The 19,341-nt window shown below is 33.8% G+C and overlaps 1 protein-coding gene across 7 annotated transcripts in view; it reads right to left on the bottom strand.

Moving 5' to 3' along the window:
• Positions 1–19,341, bottom strand: part of LOC127704151 (rho GTPase-activating protein 190-like) — a 253,363-nt gene that overhangs the window by 95,274 nt on the left and 138,748 nt on the right. For 6 of the 7 annotated variants that reach the window (XM_052208041.1, XM_052208043.1, XM_052208045.1 and 3 more), the window contains exon 1: positions 1,374–1,435. The exons of the other annotated variant lie outside the window; for it this stretch is intronic. The gene's annotated coding sequence lies outside the window, so the exon portion shown is untranslated. Of the gene's footprint in view, positions 1–1,373; positions 1,436–19,341 lie in introns of those variants that run through there. 7 annotated transcript variants of the gene reach the window in all.

Below are 19,341 nucleotides of genomic sequence, written 5' to 3'. Positions count from 1 at the left end.
GGTCTAATTGTTCTGGATGCTTAAGATAGTTGTCTTATTGGCATGTGCAGTATAACATTGTCATTTATTTACTTGATGTTGCAGAATTATTTGTAAATTTAAGTTGAATGTGGTCTCCATCATTAAACCACCCTATAAATCTCAAGGTTTTGGGGTATATCTTAAATCTGGGAACTACTTTTTTATTTTTATTAAAAAGTAGATCTGGCAAATAGGTGAAAGGACTGGCAAAACTTTCTTACAGCACCTAAATTTCACATGTATTACATAAAAATCTAAACACTTAGCCACACCTACCCCAACTATAAACTGTAGGGTGATCATATGGGATCTAGAAAGGCAATTAGTTACTGTCCAACTAGTGACACCAGCTGCAGTTTACATAAGTTTTGAGAAAATACAAAACTGACAGAACGTTTAAAACGGGACACAAATTAAACGTACAATTGCTCATCAGTGAATAAACCAAATAAAACAGCTAGTCACATATACAAAGAAAGAAACACATTTAAGATGGAAACACATCTGGGGTTGATATAATGTGATTATAACATGCCTAAATATTCAATATAGTGTTGATGAAAAAACCCAATACATTAAGGAGCTTGGTGGTGAAAAACCCAATTTGATATTTGCTTGAGGGGTGAATTGGAATTGATAATGCAATTAAAAAACTTTATTACCCAATTACATAAAAAAAATGGTGGGTAAAAACCCCAATTTGTGAATTCTTATCTGGAGCTCTGTAAGTATAAAATATACAATCAAGAATGCTGATGATAAATAATTGTTACATATGTGGCATTTTTACAAAAATCAACCAACAAAGTAAAACATGTAAAATATAACTAAGGATTATCAAAAATGTTAATTTTTTATGAAATGTACATACATCTTCTGTACACTAAATGTGATTTTTCAACATCATTGAAACAAAATAAGTCTCATTATTCTTCCAATATACTTCTTAAATATAAAAATTATCTGTTGAATGTAAAACACAATTTTGTCCTGTCTGCATTCTTTTTTACTTCCCATTTCAAAACACAATCCTGTAAGACTGTTTCACAACATCGTCCGCAAAGATTTATTGTAAATTCGTTTGCGGTTATTTAAGGTTGTTAATTGTCATTACAAACTTAGTTATATAGTCATGGAACGATTATCAGTGCATATTGAAAGCAGCTTCTATTTTGCTGCGACATGGCCTGGGTAACATTTCAATTCAAATTTAAGGTCAAATGACGTGGCTTGGGTTAATCATAAGTTAAGATTTACATCTTCTACATTCTCTTACTTGAAACAATCGTATTGGAATTGAATATCAGACAAAATGTCGGTATCAAATCGTTTATTTTGGGCTCGACACTTACGATTATTTTTCTGGTAGCACCTGTCGCCATCTTGAATCTGATCTTCGTTCCAAATAAGGAAGTTTTAAGGGAGACTATACTAACCGAAACCGGATTTCATATGATTACCGTTTCCGGAATTAGAAAAATCCACAAAAGACTATTTTCCCCTGAGAGTTAGTCAATGTAAATAAAATAACATATATCTAAAAATAAAAAAATAAATATTTATAAAAGGTACGCATAGATAGAAACTAATATTGATATACGATTCATTTTTTTCTCATAATTTTCACTACAAACATTCAGAGACATATATACTCTGACACATTAAAGTTTTAAAATATTATAGTGGACATGGCAACTTCAAATTGAATACTTTTCTTTGTGAGTTTATGTCCAAAAATTGGAGTGAGCCAGAGTCTGTGATCCCCTAAATCAATATTTTAGCAAGTGGTACGAGGAATTTTATGGTGTGAAGTCTTATTTAAATTTTATTCAAAATTTTTGTTTTCAGGAGCAAGAAATGATTTTTTAACACCAAAATAGTTGTAATTTTCTGTGAAATGTGGAGCAAGTGATGTATTGTTACTTGCGTTTAAAAAATTGAGCTTTAATTCAGAAAATCTTTAGGGGATGACGTACGGAAATTATGATTTAGACTATCAAACATTAAACTGGAATCCGCTTGTATTTACGATACGATACATGTAACCTATTGCTTATAGTATCTGAGAAATAGACTTTATAACCACATATGAACAAAGTGTAGTATAGTCAGAAGAGTACCAGCTTATCGAAACATTTGATAAAACGAATCTGAAGAACTATGAATATAACGTCATTTTCATAAGATATAAAAACCTGAGAAAAAATTTTCTAAAATTTTGGGAACACCAAAAAGAGTCGGGCTTGGACTCTGGTAAACTTACCACATTTTATTGTTTAAAAACTAGCTTCCGAAGAGAAGCCTATTTAAGTATCTTATTTTTTATAATCAAATTTAGATTAATTGCCCACCAACTTCGTATAGAAACTGGGCCATACGAAAAAAAGAAAATAAATGAACAATAAGTGCCGCTGAAAAGAGAAGATCGATTTTATGCACTCATTGTACACTATCATAATAATATAATAAAATACTTTATTTTGAAACACTCAGACACATATATACATGTGTAACAAGAGGCAAAATACATATGATCATATTAATGGTTGCTACAGAACAATGTTAACAAAATCATATAATTTAGAGTATAATTACAATATTTTAACTAATTTGTTAAGGTAAAGTGATAAGTTCTTCATAACTTTAATATGGCAAAGTGAAAGCAGTCCTGAATTCATTTTCTCAACTCATGGATACCTGTGGTAATATTCTGAAATATATGCATGCTTATTTCTTATATTTTGAACAATAACAGACTGGCACTGAAATAGATAGTGAAACTCATTTCCAATTGACAAGGAGCAGAGATGACACTATCTTTCATCTCTAGGAATTCCCTTCCATCTTCCTGTTTCTATTAGTATTTTTTAAAAGATTGCAGCATCGCAGTTTAGTTATATTTTTACGATCCGCAAATAAGAGTCTTAATAAATATATTTCTAAGCCAAAGTCGATTTTGAAAAGACCATAATATTCCCCCCTCGCTGAGTTTTGGATTTGACTGTGCCACTGTTGGATGAATTCGTCTGTTAATATTCGTTTTTATCTGAATTGGATCTTGCTTTGATTGAATATTCCTTAAAAAGCTAAATCCAGTATTGTCAAATATGGATTTAACATGTTCAATCCATTTAAACTTATGCAATCCGGATTCGTTCAATTTGAACATTGTATGGTACAAAATGGAAGAAAGTTTATGATTATTGCAAATAATTCGGTTCCAAAAATTAACTATTCTAATTTTAATTATGATATCGATCGGACATCGACAAAGCTCACCATAAATCATGAAATTTGGAGTTGTTGTTCTAACACCTAGGATATTTCTACAAAACTGTAGATGTATCTTTTCTAAAATATAAGTGTTTTCAAAACCCCACACCTCACAGCCGTAGATAAGAACTGGCAGTACTAGGGTATCAAAAAGTCTTAGTTGTAATTCTATTGGTAAAGAGACATTTCGCAATTTCCTGTAAAGGCCAAATAGCGCCTTATAGTCGCATGGTTATCTGCAATTTGTTTCGCCTTTACAAATGAACCATTATAGCTAAAAGTGACACCAAGATATGAATAAGAATTATGGTTTTCTAATTCTTCGCCAAAATGTATGAAAACTGGTTGTATTCTGGTTTTCTTCTTGCGAAAGGTAACAATCTTCGTTTTTGAAAGATTTATTTTTTAATTTCCATTGTACACAATACTTTTCGAATGCTAATAGAGCTTCTTGTATTGATTCGGGTGTTTCTGATAAAATAATAGTATCATCTGCATACAACAAAAAATAATTTTAGATAGATAGAAAATTTTCATGAGATTTTGTCTCGAGGCTTTGCAAGTGGGGAACATCGTTTTCTAAAGAGAAGCATTCAAGATCATTTAGGTACAGTGCAAATAGAAAGGGTGAAAGGTTTTCTCCTTGCCCAACTCCTATATCGCATGCAGTTAAGAATGACGAAAGCTCGTCTCCGTCTTTAATACACGATTTGACATCGTTATAGAGATAATGAACTTTAAACACTTTACCTGTGATTTCTGATTTTTGTAATTTGACCCACAATGCATGGGAGCGCGATATAGTGTCAAAAGCCTTAGAAAATTCTACAAAAGTACAATAAAGTTTTTCCCCAAACGATTGGTAAATAGATATCAGGGAATACAGAACGAATATATTATCTAATGTGCTATACCCTTGCCTAAAACCTGTTTGAGCTTCTGATATCAATTCAATTTCATCCGATAATTCTCTTAGTCTTCCATTTAAAACAGCTGTGAAGGTTTTTCCAAGACATGAAACTAGTGTAATGGGTCTATGATAATTGGAGTCACATTTGTCACCTTTATTATTGTAAAAAAGGTTTAATCACACCTTTTGACCAAACTGAAGGAATCTTTCCAGTGTTTAGCACAATATTAAAAAATTTTGTAATAAAAAGGCAACATCAGAGGAACAGTTGATTTTATATGTTCATTGACTTTACCATCAAACCCAGCAGCTTTGTTATTTTTAAGATTTTTAATCACTTTTAAAATTTCTTCTTCTGTAATATCAGAATTCAGAATTCGACCAATATTCTCTGGTGGCACTTTATTAAAATCAATACCTGGATAGTCTGCCTCCTCATTAGACAAATTAAATTTTTCAAAATATTCAAGAAATTGTTCAATACCTTCTGGGCTTTTATTACTTGACTTTGGTTTCCCAATACTATTTAATTGTTTCCATAAGTTTTTAGGGTCAGATTTTGACTTTACGTTCAAGTCATCTGCAATATTCTCTTGGAATATATGATATGAGCAATTCCGAAGTTGAGAATGAACAACATTTTATGCTCGAATGTCCACTCTATGCCAATGAACGTCAACAAATCACAAATAAAACTGTTCAACTATGTCAAAACTATTTATTTCTGAAAACATTTTGTATCATGACATCATACAAAAGATTTAAACTGTACTTAAACCTTTAAATATAACTACTAAAATAACATCATATGTCAGAACATATAGTTTATATTATTACTAATATCTCTATTTGGACCATTCTACTCTTATAAAATGCATGTATCTGTATGCCCCACAAGGGCTCCGAATTGCAATATGTTTAATTTTTGTTATATGTTTTATGTTATAAGAGAATTCATGACTTCTTACTCATAATAGATGAATCAACTCGATAGAAATATTGACTTTTTGGGATAATTTTGACTAAGCTTTTAGGAAATAACAACTGGTGCCAATGTTAGTGCCAGATAAAATTAAGCTTTTACGAAATAACAACTGGTGTCAATGTTAAGTCCCAGATAATGAGAATAGGATAATACACACTGTGACAGTACTTGAATGATTAATTGGTTGTTGTTATTTGTTTAACGTCCAGTGGTAAATATTTCATGCATATTTAGGGGGAAACGGTGAAAATTCTTCACTAACTTTAATATCAATTACATTATTCATCTGCATTTATTCTTCTTTTCTTTGTATGAATGCAAGGAGATGCTGAATGATAAATGTAAACCGTTGATCAGACAACACTGAACATGCATATATAAACACACAAGATTTTAAAGTAAAATCACAAAAATACTGAACTCCGAGGAAAATTCAAAACGGAAAGTCCCTAATCAAATGGCAAAATCGAAAGCTCAAACACATCAAACGAATAGATAACAACTGTCATATTCCTGACTTGGTACAGGCATTTTCTTATGTAGAAAATTGTGGATTAAACCTGGTTTAATAGCTAGCTAAACCTCTCACTTGTATGACAGTCGCATCAAATTCCATTATATTGACAACGATGTGTGAACAAATCAAACAGACATAATAGGTAAAAATGTCAAAAATAGGGGTACAGCAGTCAACATTGTGTTACAATCTTAATCACTATAAAAGCAGACTTGGACACATTATTTGAACGATTCATTTGCATGCCCAAATCATACATTAAATAGTCTTGATTCATTAATAAATTAAAAACCTTATGAAAATAAGATGTGATATAATCGATTGCCAATGGGCCAACTTCCCATCAAAGACTATGCAAATTGCATAGAAGTAAGCATCTATATATCACCGTACGGCCATCAATTAACAATGAACAAAATCCATACCGCATATAGCAAGCAATCAACGGTCCCGACGTACAAAATGTAAAACAATTCAAACGAGAAAACGTACTGCCTGAGTTATGTACAAAATTATAAAAAAAAAACTGTAATATGCAACAAACGACAGCCACTTAATTACAGACTCCTATCGTGGGACAGACGCATATAGAATGTGGCGGGGCCATGCATGATTGCGTTCCTCTAACCTAGGACAGTGGTACAACAGCACAAGATAAGAACAATCTATAAAATCAAATGATAAAGGTTTGACTCGTTAGATCGAAACAAAATACACACACCAAAAAAAAAATTCGTAAGGGTTCCGCGGAACCCAGTGTCTCGCCTACTTTTGCTGTTATCTATGTTTTCAGTGTGATAGGGGAATGCACATAATAGATTTACAGTTAATGAAATAAAACGTTTGAAATGTATGAAAAAAGTTATGCTTGTAAAAATGAATACAGTATGGAATCAAATCTATAGATTTATAAAAGAGTTGAAACATAAATTGATTGAATGAACAAATGATAAAGAAGATAATTTTTACATTGTTTGATGATTTATCCCTTAATTTAGACGACGACGGAATGTAGGATCGCTATTACAACAAAAATGGGGAAAAATTATTAAAACTTTTCCTCTAGATACTATCTTTTGATTGTAAGAAGCTTCTGTCCAAGTTTGGTAAAAATCCAGGATGGTTTATGAATCTAATAAATGTTTTAAAAACTTTAACTGCAGACTGTATGTAATGTTAACTGGAAGAAAAACTAAGTCCATTTATAAGTAATATACGGAAAAACAGGAAATACATTTTTACAAAATTTCCTTCTAGATACTAGCTTTTATCATAAACAAGCTTCTGTCCAAGTTTGGTAAAATTCTTGGATAGTTTAAGAAAGTTATTAAAATTTTAAAAACTTTAACCACAGAGTGAATGTAATGTTAACTGGCAGAAACACTAAGTCCATTTATAAGTAATAAAAGGAAAAACAGGATTTTTTTTTACAAAATTTACTGCTGGATACTATATTATGATCATAAACAAGCTTCTGTCCAAGTTTGGTACAAATCCAGGATAGTTTAAGAAAGTTATTAATATTTAAAAAACTCTAACCACAGAGTGAATGTAATGTTAACTGGCAGAAAAACTAAGTCCATTTATAAGTAAAATACGGAAAAACAGGATTTTTTTTTTTAACATCAATTTACTTCTGGATACTATCTTATGTCCAAGTTTGGTACAAATCCAGGATAGTTTAAGAAAGTTATTAAAATTTTAAAAACTTTAACCACAGAGTGAATGTAATGTTAACTGGCAGAAAAACTAAGTCCATTTATAAGTAAAATACGGAAAAACTGGATTTTTTTTTTACAAAATTTACTTCTGGATACTTTCTTATGATCATAAACAAGCCTCTGTCCAAGTTTGGTAGAAATCCAGGATAGTTTAAGAAAGTTATTAAAATTTCAAAAACTTTAACCACAGAGTGAATATTTGTGGACGCCGCCGCCGACGACGACGACGACGACGACGCCGACGGAATGTAGGATCGCTATGTCTCGCTTTTTCGACAAAAGTCGAAGGCTCGACAAAAACAACAAACAAAAGGACTTAAGACACAAACATAGTACCGACATGAGTTCTCGCAGCTATACTGAAGAATATAGTTTAAATCCAATAAAACTAATCAAAAACATCAGGTATTTAACACTAAATTATCAACCAGTAAACATGATCTTGTACAAAAGGCCAAAATATAGGTATGGCCGTAACTGTTTATAGCTGTTAAGCAATATTATTTAGTTGTGTTTTAATAAATTGATAAAATCAATGTTTTTACCGAAAATAACAATATCCAAAGATGTTTTTCAGTGTTAAATTGACAACCTATTAGAATAAAATCATTTAAAGGACCGAGAAGTTCACATGGATGCTATCTAAATTGATGGGTTCTATAAACAACATCACCATAAAAATTAGGATGTTATATCCCGTTTATAATAAGTTTTCTACAGGAAAAGCCAAATTTCTAAAACAAATCTTTGCATCATTGAAACAATGTCACTACCACAGCTCAGCTGCAATCGAATTAAAATATAGACATCTGATTTCGTTATGCTCATATTTACGAGCAGGCGAGTTAATATAGGTCTGAATTTTAATCAGATTTGCTCAGCTGATGGCCTCCTCTAACTATTTGGAGGTCCCCACTATGTATTGGTTACGTAAACTACACCAAAAAATATCGCTTATTCTCAGTCTCTTGTAAGTGTTCTACTACTAATCTTTCAGTGCTTTTAACTATAAAATTAAGGAGATGTGGTATGATTGGCAATGAGACAACTATTCACCAAAGTTCAAATGAAGTGGATGTAAGCAGTTATAGGCAACAATACGGCCTTCAACAATGAGAAAAACTCATACCGTATGGTTAGGTATAAAAGGCCCCGACATGAAAAATATGAAACTATTCAATTGAGAAAACTAACGGCCTAATTTAAAAAAAAACAAGGTCATGTTTTTCTTTGACTGTTAATGACGTCTTTACACTAGATCCATTGGATGTTGGATGCATACTGATTGATGTTTGAATCTTAGATGCATGATTTTTTTATTATTAGTTGTGATTGGCTTTGGACTATCTGTCAGTAACTGTGAGTACTCAAGATCCGTACTTAGTGTCTTTTTGTTGTGGGGATGTATAAGTACCCTGCCACGTCCACTCTGTGTTTTAGTCAGATGTATTTATATGTATATCCATCTGATGAGTTAAGCCTTTTTCAACTGATTTTTATATTTTGTTCTTATGTTGTACTGTTACACCACTGTCCAAGGTTAGGGGGAGGGTTTGGCACCAGCAAACATTTTTAAGCCGCCACATTCTTTGTGTGCCTGATCCAAGTCAGTAGCCTGTAATTTAGTGGTTGTCGTTGATTGCCATTTCTCGTTTTGTTTTACGTTTGTTGTTTTGAATAGTTTGATCTTGTGTTTAGCAGTTACAACACTGTCCCAAGTAAGGGAAGGTTTTGCGCAATCGAACATTTTTTTTGTGAATTAGGCCGTTAGTTTTCTCAATTGAATTGTTTCATATTTTTACCGTAAGATTTTGGGCCAAACGAAACCTCACCGTTTAAAAAAAATAACAATATATATAGGAAACGGAAAATCGTCCCTTTAGTTGTAAATTTTTGCAAACAGTTTCTTCCATGTTACACTAAAATATGTAAATCTAGGAAAGCTCGGACAGTCGACCATGGCCGTTAATATTTGATTCATTTAAGGCAAATTCCTTTGGATACATTTTGGCAGTCTATGTAGAGAATTGTTCGTTATTTAAGTCTAACTAGAGATAAAGGATACAACAGATACAGTTAAGTCTGCCTCATATCTTGACTTACATCTAGAAATTGACAATAAGGGTCGGTTGAAAACAAAACTTTACGACAAAAGAGATGATTTCAGCTTCCCAATTGTGGAATTTCCATTTCTATGTAGCAACATTTCAGCAGCGCCTGCATTCGGAGTATATATCTCCCAATTGATACGATATTCCCGGGCTTGTATTTCCTATCATGATTTCCTTGATAGAGGTTTGCTGCTCACAAGGAAGCTATTAAACCAAGAGTTCCAAATGGTGAAGTTGAAATCATCCCTTAGTAAATTTTACGGACGCCATCACGAATTGGTTGACCGTTATGGAATATCCGGTTCACAGATGATAGCGGATATGTTCCTTATGTCGTAACTACAACCCCGTTCCCTTTTCACGAATGTGACCTACCGAATTAGACTTATTACCGGGTTTGTACTAACATGAGCAACACGACGGATGCCATATGTTGTGTTTTGTGTACTATTGTTTGCATGTCTGTTTGTCTTTTTCTTTTTTAGCCATGGCGTTGTCAGTTTATTTTCGATTTATGAGTTTGAATGTCCCTCTGGTATCTTTCGCCCCTCTTTTTTAGAAAACATAGCACCAATAGCAGTAAGTAATGTCGAAAAAATCAATTAAATAGAATTAAAACATGTTTTCACATAGTATGGCTATACACTGTGGCTCAGAATATAGGAGCTATAGTCTGGCATTAAAAAGAACGCAATCGGTGCGCGCATTTAGGAATACCTATAACCACCGACCGTGCAAGACCCTCATGGGTAGTCAAGGTCGTTAAAAAAAACTCGTCATACCTATAACCATAGATAAACTGTATTGCCAAAACCTGCACTGATGTTGTCAATAATAAAATCTACAGCTTTATTTTCTAGATCATTTCAATCGTACAAAAAAGAAATATTTTCTGATCTAACTAAAATAAACAACAAACAAGAAAATGGGGTGTGCGTTTGTTACAAAGATCACATACATTTTATATAATTAAACAAATCAACAAAACAATAAATATCAATCATATATCATAAGTTGACCTGACGACACAGTTTCTAATCTATTTCCGATATTTTATTCACTTTTCACACAAAGTTTTAAACCTGTCGGTTTTTTACAAAGTTGAGGCCGGTACTACTTGTTGCTTTTTTTCTAAAATGGAAATTTTAAAATAAAAAACAATATTTTGGCACTTTCTGCAGGAATGAAAAAAAAAATGAATAGTAAAACCTAGAAACTTTTTGACCCATAAAATGCATTTAAAAATCTAGTCCCTGCCATGCCTTAAGTCTTAGATGCATGATTTTTTATTGGTTGTTATTGGCTTTTAACTAGCTGTCAGTAACTGCGAGTACTCTCAGATCTGTATGCTTAGTGTCTTTTTGTTGTTGGGATGTACAAGTACCCAGCCACGTCCACTCCGTGTTTTTGTTATACATGTATGTATTTCTATTTGTATCCATCTAATGAGTTAAATCTTTTTCAACTGATTTTTATAGTTCGTTCTTATGTTGTACTGTTACACCACTGTCCCATGTTAGGGGAGGGTTGGGATCCCGCTAAAATGTTTAAGCCGCCACATTCTGTATGTATGTGCCTGTCCCAAGTAAGGAGCCTGTAATTCAATGGTTGTCGTTTGTTGCTGTGTTACATATATTTTTTTTTTGTACATTAATTAGGCCGTTAGTTTTCTCGTTTGAATGGTTTTACATTTGTGATTTCTGGGCCTTTTATAGCTGACTATGCGGGTGAGCAATTGCATTTCCAAGAAATGGTTTGAATTTCTTTTTTTTTTTTTTATGTATGCCATATATGCATCGGTATTATCTCAGTGTGCAAGATAAGACTAGAGTTCCTTCCATAACATGCATTTCAAGTTTCTCTGGAGACTATTGAATACATGACCGTGTTCTTAACGACATAAGTTATAAAATGTTGTTGAAATCAAATATTTAATTCCTTAAAATTACATAACATGTATGTTTCATCAGAACTCGAAATTTTGATTGGCTGACATCAATTATTAAGCACTCCAATATCAAATTTTATTTCCATATAGAATACAACAACTTTGACTGCACGGGTGACATCCCGTTAGTCCGACAAACATTACTCCGACATCCCATTATTCCGACATCCCATTATTCCGACAGCTCATTATTCCGACCATGCATCTGTTATAAGTGTATGGGTAAATTTCCTCCAAAAGAACAACTCCTTTCTCGGTGACATTTGTGGTTGTCCGTTTAGATTCCGATTATTCTTCTCGTGCGGGATATTTGTCTCAGTGCCTTGGAGTTGATACACATGCTTATTGCAACTCCTAAGTGCTTATCCTCGTCTCCCCTTTTTAGCTCACCTGGCCCAAAAGGGCCAAGTGAGCTTTTCTCATCACTTGGCGTCCGTCGTCCGTCGTCGTCCGTTAATTTTTACAAAAATCTTCTCCTCTGAAACTACTGGGCCAAATAAATCCAAATTTGGCCTAAATCATCCTTAGGGTATCTAGTTTTAAAAATGTATCCGATGACCCCGCCCATCAACCAAGATGGCCGCCATGGCTTAAAATAGAACATGGTGGGTAAAATGCCGGTTTTGGCTTATATCTCTGAAACTAAAGCATTTAGAGCAAATCTGACAGAGTAAAAATATTTATCAGGTGAAGAACTATCTGTCCTGAGATTTTCAGACGCATCAGACAACCCGCTGTTGGGTTGCTGCCCCTGAATTGGTAATTTTAAGGAAATTTTGCAGTTTTTGGTAATTATTTTGAATATTATTATAGATAGAGATAAACTGTAAACAGCAATAGTGTTCAGCAATGTAAGATCTACAAATAAGTCAACATGACTAAAATGGTCAATTGACCCCTTAACGAGTTATTGCCCTTTATAGTCTAACAGTTTTTTGTTAATTTTTGTGATCTTTTACAAAAATCTTCTCCTCTGAAACTACCGAGACAAATTTAACCAAACTTGGCCACAATCATCATTTGGGTATCTAGTTTTAAAAATGTGTCCTATGACCTGGCCTATCAATCAACATGGACGACATGGCTAAAAATAGAACATAGGGGTAAAATGCAAGTTTTGTCTATTATTTTTTGAACCGTTATAAATAGAGAAAATCTGAAAGGAGCAAAAATGTTCAGATAATTGAGCTCTACCAATTGTCCATATAGGTTAAAACTGTTAGACAAATTCTCATAGGAGTTATTGCCCATAAATGACAAATTTTGCCATTTTTTTTTTTCATTTTTGACTATTATCATGAAAACTATGATATTAAGAGAGAAATTTTTTTCACGTTATGCCTTATATAAGATTTAATTATAATAGATAAGTAAACACTTTAAGTCACAAAAATTATCAGCAAGGCAAGATCCATTAAAAAGTCAAATTTTGCCGATATAGTAAGTAGACTGTCACTCGTCATAGGAATGATTGCCCTTTAATGAGGATTTTTTTTACCCTCTTTTGTGTTTTGAGCAAAAACTAAAGAAGATAGAGAGAAACCTGCAGACTAAAAGATCAGTAATACAAGATCAACAAAATAGAGATTTTTGTCATGAAGTCTTTTCTCATCTACAATGTTGGAGAGTGTCCTTTGTTTGATATGCACATAGACCAAGGTGAGCGACACCGGCTCATTAGAGCCTCTAGTTCGTTTTACGAGTCTGGGTACTTAGTATTTAATTTGTCTTTATATTTCGGCGTCTGTGTGTGCATTGTCAATCTGTGCTGTTATAGTCCCCAGTTTTATTTTTGGCTCTTGATTTACCTTCTTTTTGCTACATTTCGGTTTCCCCCTTTCGTATCAAGGGAGGGAGTTTTCACCACTATCAATTACATAAATAAATATATCAGATTTAGATAACACTAACTGCTCTCTTTGGTCACAACACGTTTAATCCCTTGTATCACTCAACTAGGTTTTATTTAATTTTGTCGCAGAAAATGGCATCAAATAAAGCGTCAGTCAAAATGAGGAAAATCAGGAGACAATAACAAACCCAGGTCCCAGAAAAAAGGTCATAATTAAGGCGAACTAGGTGCTCCGAACAGATGAGCAACTCCTGCTTCTACCAAGACACTCACTTACAGTGCGTTTGATGAATGTCATATTCGGGAACATAAATCCACGAAATACGTATAGACAGTAAGGGACACTTTCGGTAACGTGGGGGGGGGGGGGGGGGGGGGGGGTTGCAGGACTGGGCAAAACCGTTTAAGATTTTCTCCGTTCTCATTAATTCTAGTTCCATTTTGAACACAAATTTAATTGATTAAAGCGAAACCCGAGAAGCTTCGGAATTGTCGAAGAACAACAAAATACACACGAACAATTGCATGTTCAACAGGGATAGCAAATAGTTTTTGTCGCGTTAAAAAATGCATCAGTTAACCTCACTTTTAAGCCTATTTTACATTTTTTTTTAAATCGTAGGTTGTTTTGAATGAGACGCAAAGTAGCCCACCTAATCCCTTAGGTGGCTGATCGGATTTTGCCAAATTGGATCCACACACTATTCAATATATACAGAATACTAGATTCTATATTTTATAAAGCAAAAGGCGGTGTTGTCTCGATATCCCAATATAGCATGAGTTCGAATCCCGGCGAGGGAAGAACAAAAATTTGCAAATTTAACATTTGTTGTGTTGATATTTAGCTCATGCTATTGTGATATCGAGACAACACCGCCATCACTGTGTCCAGCGCTCTAAACCATTCGGCCACGATCCGAAATATCCTTTTTATACAAATATTCCCATTTTTTGAAATTAAAGTTTGTGGTTCAACTAAAACTAAATAACTTTAAGAACCATTTTAAACAGTAATATGGAAGGATATTTTTAAGAGAAAAGTAGTGTATACATTTAAAATATAATTTTTTTTTTCAATTTTTTTACATTTTTATTTCTTTGAAATTTCTAGGAGCAATCAACCATTTGTAGTTTTGTAAAAACGATGTACTTTTAAACATTATTTTTTTCTCTCGGATACTGACCATATTATTGAACCAGTTTAACAGACAGTTTTATTTTCCAAAATTTGCCATTATTATTCATTAAATAAGTTTATTTACTGACGTGGCATGTGTCTTCTCTATAAGATTTCCTTCACGATCCTATACCAGATCTTTAACGATTCAATCGCAATACTTGACCACAGTTACTTATTCTTTCACGATCATTTTTCTCTTTTGTTTTAAATAATTTTATAGAGTTATAATAGCGTTGATCGTGTGCACATTTTTAGGAGGAAGCGATTCCGCCGTGCTTTAAACAAAATGTCATTCGGGCAACGCTTTTACACACAAATAAAACTGTAAAAACGTTCAGTTCTTAAATGAGAATTGTAGGTGGTTAACCGGTATTTCGAGGCAGGATTTCTAAGCGAGGGTGTTTTATTGATTTGAGTAATTTTGCTTCCTGGGAAAACGTGGTTTACTCTGTAAGCTGCTAATTATAATCAATTAAGATAAATTATACTAGTATCTTTTTGTCTGCAATTTTTTTGCCAATTTCAATTTGATCTGTATAGCTGCAGAGTATCAATAAAAATTATTATAGTTCGATGTTGTTGCATTTATTAATTGACTTCCAGTGACAAATATTACAAATTCACTTATTGCTACTGTTTGCCTTACTTCTTGGGACAATTTCTCGCACAGAAGTAGTACATGGAGAAAATACAAGCAAAATGGTCCCCCTCCTTCTCCCAGACCCGAAAGAAAAAGACAGGGCGGGTACCAGCAGATCCATTAAAATAAAGGAATCGATATGCTAGGTAGAAATAGATGAAAAAGGAGGGACCATAAATACAGGTTAATGTAACCTGTTTTTGTATATTCATTTTTGGCATTTATAGGAATATACAAGTATTCAAACCGTTCCCCTTTTCTATTTTGCCTCTTCCTATACAGATGGTCTTATTGTTTCTAGGGAACCGCAGACTATCAAAATAAAGAGATTAGGTATGATTGCCAATGAGACAGATATCCACCATATTTCAAATAAAGTGGATGTAAGCAATTATATGCAAACGCACGGCATTCAGCAACGAGAAAAACACGTAACTTATAATTGGCTATAAAAGGCCCCGACATGAAAAATATGAAACAATTCAATTGTGAAAACTAACGACCTAATTTAAACCAAAACAATTAACGAAATACAATATGACAGACATGAACCAATGGCAACCACTAAACTACAGGCTCATGACTTGGGACAGGCACATAAGTAATGTGGCGGGGTTGAACATGTTTGTGAGCGCTCAACCACCCCCTCACTTGGGACAGTGGTGTAACAGCACAACATAAGAACAAACTATGAAAATCAGTTGAAAAAGGCTTAACCTGATGTTCAGTGGTTGTCGTTTGTTGATGTGGTTCATAAGTGTTTCTCGTTTCTCGTTTTTGTATAGATTAGACCGTTGGTGTTCCTGTTTGAATGGTTTTACACTAGTCATTTTTGGGGCCCCTTATAGCTTGTTGTTCGGTGTGAGCCAAGGCTCCGTGTTGAAGACCGTACTTTGACCTATAATGGTTTACTTTTTATATATTGTGACTTGGATAGAGAGTTGTCTCATTGGCACTTATACCACATCTTCTTATATCTATTAACTCATCAGGTCGATAAAAAGCTGAAAAACATCAAACATAAACATAGACCGGACGTGACAGGGTATTTATCCATCCCTCATCCCTAACAACAAAAAGGACACAATATACAAGTATAAATCTGAGAGTACTCGCAGTTACTGACAGCTAGTTCAAAGCCAATAACAACTAATAAAAAAAAACCATCTATCTAAGACTAAAATATCAATCAGTACACATCCAACATCCAATGGATTGAGTGTAAAGAGGTCATTATCAGTCAGAGAAAAACATAACCTTTTGCAATGCCAAAATACATGTATCGAAAGCTTGTAGAACCGTGAATGTGCATATGTATACATATTCCATCTTCATGCCTTATATATCATGTACTGTGTTACGACGCTAGATTAAAACTGACGAGGAAAGGTAACACCCGGCCACCGAAAGCTTTATTTTTAGAGCCTAGGTGGTCGAGTGGTCTAGCGCGTCGGGCATAGCGCAAGGCGATTTGGTGCCACGATATCTCAGTAGCATGAGTTCGAATCCCGGCGAGGGAAGAACAAAAAAATTTTGTAAATTTGCTTTCTACAGATCTAACATTGTTGGGCTGATGTTTAGACGAATTATATATACAGAATGTATTTTCAGCCTTGTAACACCATCACTGCTGGTGATCCGATGGATAAAATCTGTTGTAGAGTCGTCACTAGTTCAGACGTACTTATAATATAATTATTTCTGTGACTGCATCTTACATTGATTTGTAGGATCCTTTACAATAGATAATTCAGCTGATCTGTAACAATTCTATCTTCATGCCTTATATATCATGTACCGTGTTACGACGCTAGATTAAAACTGACAAGGAAAGGTAACATCCGGCCTCCGAAAGCTTTATTTTTAGAGCCTAGGTGGTCGAGTGGTCTATAATAATAATATGTGTACATAGGGCGTCGGGCATAGTGCAAGGCGATTTGATGCCACGATATCTCAGGAGCATGAGTTCGAATCCCGGCGAGGGAAGAACAAAAAAATTTGCGAAAGCAAATTTACAGATCTAACATTGTTGGGCTGATGTTTACAATACTATGAGTTTGGTTTTAATTTACTGATAACAAAATCAATTTTTATGCCAACATAAACAATATTTAAAGATATAATTACAGTGTTTAACTTGTTAACTTTTATAATGAGTTTATTTAAAGGGTCGATAAGTTTGCCCTAATCGTATCTAAATTTCCGGACTGGGTAAACACCATCTCCGAAAAATGAAGATATGCTATTTATAGACCAGCTGAAGCCCGCCTCTGGGTGTGGGATTTTCTTGCTGAGTTGAGGACCCTTTGGTAGCCTTCGGCTGTTTTCGGCTGTTTTCTGCTGATTAGTCGGGTTGTACTCTTTGACACAGTCCCCGTTTCCTTTCTCAATTTTATCCTATGTTCCATTTGGTGATATGACTCTTGACGTGGTTCGGTATATATGCATTCAGCTTTCAGGTTTTAGGCTTTTGGCGTTCCTTATGCGGATGGGACAAGAGATGCATATGAGTTTTTATAGTGTTGTTTTCTTTTTGTATACCCTTGTTTTTATATTTTACTTATTTTGTAGTTTATTGGGAAGGTGTATATGTCATTATGCTTTACTATACTGACTGTATTATCGACTTCAAAAACTTTTTCTGTTGGCATCTTTGTTTAATTTAATTGTAAGTATGTTTGAATGTTTAATTCAGTTGTGTTGTATGTCTGCTTTCAGTTTTGGCTGCTGAGTCCCAGATATGGCCACGTTAACCTATTTTGCCTGTTTACAAATGGTTTTGGTTGTATTACGGAACACTAAATTTTACTATAGCTAGCTAGAAAACCAGGTTTAACCCACCATTTTTTAAAGAAAAATGTCTGTGCTAAGTAAGGAATATGACATTTGTTTTCCTTCGGGATTTTTTTTAAACAATAGATATAAGAAGATGTGGTATGAGTGGCAATGAGACAACTCTCCATCCAAGTCACAATTTGTAAAAGTAAACCATTATAGGTCAAAGTACGGTCTTCAGCACGGAGCATTGGCTCACACCGAACAGCAAGCTATAAAGGGCCCCAAAAATGACTAGTGTAAAACCATTCAAACGGGAAAACCAACGGTCTAATCCATATAAAAACGAGAAACGAGAAACACTTATGAACCACATCAACAAACGACAACTACTGAACATCAGGTTCCTGACTTAGGACAGGTGCAAACAAAGGCAGCGGGTTTAAACGTTTTAATAGGTACCAACCTTCACCCTTATCTGAAACAATAGTGTACCATCACAACATAGAAAGACACACCATAAAATATCAATTGAAATGGCTTAACTCAATCAAAAGACATGCATATAAACACAAGTGAACATACACTGAACGAATAAATTTGATCTGTGACACAATGTAAATACAAAATCAATAAAATAAGGGGTTAGATGTTAAACAATTTCAGAAAGTAAACCATAACCTTGAACAAAATGCCGCCAAATAGAATAATGTCCACAGGTAAATGAAATAAATGTTTTTTTTTCGAAGTTTACCAAAACCAACAAGGATAATCGTTTTACATGTTTTATAAGATATATGAATGTGCATAAAAATTAATGGAAATCAGATGCGATAATCTTAACTTTTCATACGACATAAAACTTACGCAGGACGGACAGACGGACTTATAGTGTTATAAGGCAACTAGTCGGTCCGGTATTATCAAATAATCCGATCGATCCAATGGCATTTAACTGTCATAGCCCTATTCGCAAACAAAAGTGAAGCGGAATAAGTCATGCAAATCCAATCTTTTGCTATTACAATTACAAATATTTGTTATCATGTGTTTAAAAAATAATTGATCGTTTACGTGGATTTTTTGCAAAAACGAATAAGCGACAACAGATCTTTCACATTTCTTTTCACAATCATAAAAAATCCGTTCCAGATCTTTCACGATCCGAATTATCAATTAATGACAAATATTCTCATTTTTGAAAAGTTTCTGATTAAACTAAAACTAAATAACGGTAAGAACCATTGACTGATAGTCCCCGAGGGTATCACCAGCCCAGTAGCCAGTACTTCGATTAAGGAATGTATCTCCCTCATGCAAAGCTCTGATTCCTTGCTCAGCTTTGGCTATACTTTTTTGTCCTGATTGGGTTATAGCTCTTCATGTTTTAATAAGCTTTGGATTT

Source organism: Mytilus californianus, unplaced genomic scaffold, assembly GCF_021869535.1.
Source record: "Mytilus californianus isolate M0D057914Y unplaced genomic scaffold, xbMytCali1.0.p SCAF_6, whole genome shotgun sequence".
Taxonomy (NCBI): Eukaryota; Metazoa; Mollusca; class Bivalvia; order Mytilida; family Mytilidae; genus Mytilus; species Mytilus californianus.
The sequence above is the reverse complement of the archived record's forward strand: the minus strand, read 5'-3'. Positions and strand labels throughout refer to the sequence as shown.